General features: G+C 37.5%; 1 protein-coding gene and 1 long non-coding RNA gene across 2 annotated transcripts in view; one reads left to right on the top strand and one right to left on the bottom strand.

Annotated features, from left to right (window-relative positions):
• Positions 1–1,214, top strand: part of LOC106875478 (uncharacterized) — a 29,350-nt gene that overhangs the window by 21,099 nt on the left and 7,037 nt on the right. The window lies entirely within an intron of this gene.
• LOC106875479 (uncharacterized) overlaps positions 1–1,214 on the bottom strand; it is a 9,510-nt gene that overhangs the window by 7,567 nt on the left and 729 nt on the right. The window lies entirely within an intron of this gene.

Genomic DNA, 1,214 nt, shown 5'->3' with positions numbered 1-1,214 from the left:
TATATATATATACATACATATACATACATATATATATATATGTGTGCGTGTGTGTGTGTGTGTGTGTGTGTCTTTTCTACTACATGTATACAGGCACTGAGCCTGAAATTTGGTGGGAGGGGATAAGTCGATTACACCGTCCCCAGTGCGTAACTGGTACGTATTTCATCGACCCCGAAAGAATGAAAGGTAAAGTCGACCTCGGTGGAATTTGAAGTCAGAACGTAGCGACGGGTGAAACACCGCTAACCATTTTGTCCAGCACGCTATCAATTCTGCCAACTCACCTTTTTTCTATCTATCTATCTATCTATCTATCTATCTATCTATCCATCTATCTATCTATCTATCTATCTATCTATCTATCTATCTATCTATCTATCTATCTATCTATCTATTTATCTATCTAACTATCTATCTATCTATCTATCTATCTATCTATCTATCTATCTATCTATCTATCTATCTATCTATCTATCTATCTATCTATCTATTTATCTATCTAACTATCTATCTATCTATACATACATACATACATATATCTATAGGGTGTCTCCAAAAAATGTATACACACTTTAGATAATTGTAAAGTAGGTGTTTATTCAGATACATTTCATTTTCAAAATTTGATAGAATCTACAGACATTATTCTATTGTTTTGTCAACTCCTGTTTTCAAACTGACGTCCGTTCTGGTCCATGAACTGCTGACAGCGCGAAGCAATGGAATCGCAAACAATTCGTTTGGTATTTGTGTGCATTCTCGTTCAATGGCTGCGCTCATTCAGCGACTGTTGCAAGTTTCATAGCGTAGACTTTGTCTTTTAGGTATCCCAATAAAAATATCTAGTGGTGCGAGGTCTAGTGAACGCGGAGGGTATTCAACGAAACTCCTTCGTCCAATCCACCTGTTTGGCAAGATCTCAAGGAAGGATCTAACATCGTGATAGCAGTGTGGGGGTGCTCCATCTTGATGATAGTTCGCCTTATCTTCAAAGTCTTCTCCATTATAGACCTCGTTTGCGCTTTATCAGTAAATCAAGGCCATTAAGTACTTTCTGATCTTAAGAGAAGAACCAGTCTTTAACATGTCCCAGCTTTGTTAATGATGAGTTTCTCCAGAAGAGATCCTTGCTGATAGCGAGGAAACCAGATTTGGAGTGAGTGTGAGGCCTCTCATTGAATAATATCGCTCACGATTAACTGTACGTATAT

This window comes from Octopus bimaculoides, chromosome 13 (genome assembly GCF_001194135.2).
Source record: "Octopus bimaculoides isolate UCB-OBI-ISO-001 chromosome 13, ASM119413v2, whole genome shotgun sequence".
NCBI classification, from domain to species: Eukaryota; Metazoa; Mollusca; class Cephalopoda; order Octopoda; family Octopodidae; genus Octopus; species Octopus bimaculoides.
This window is presented reverse-complemented; position numbering and strand designations above follow the sequence as displayed.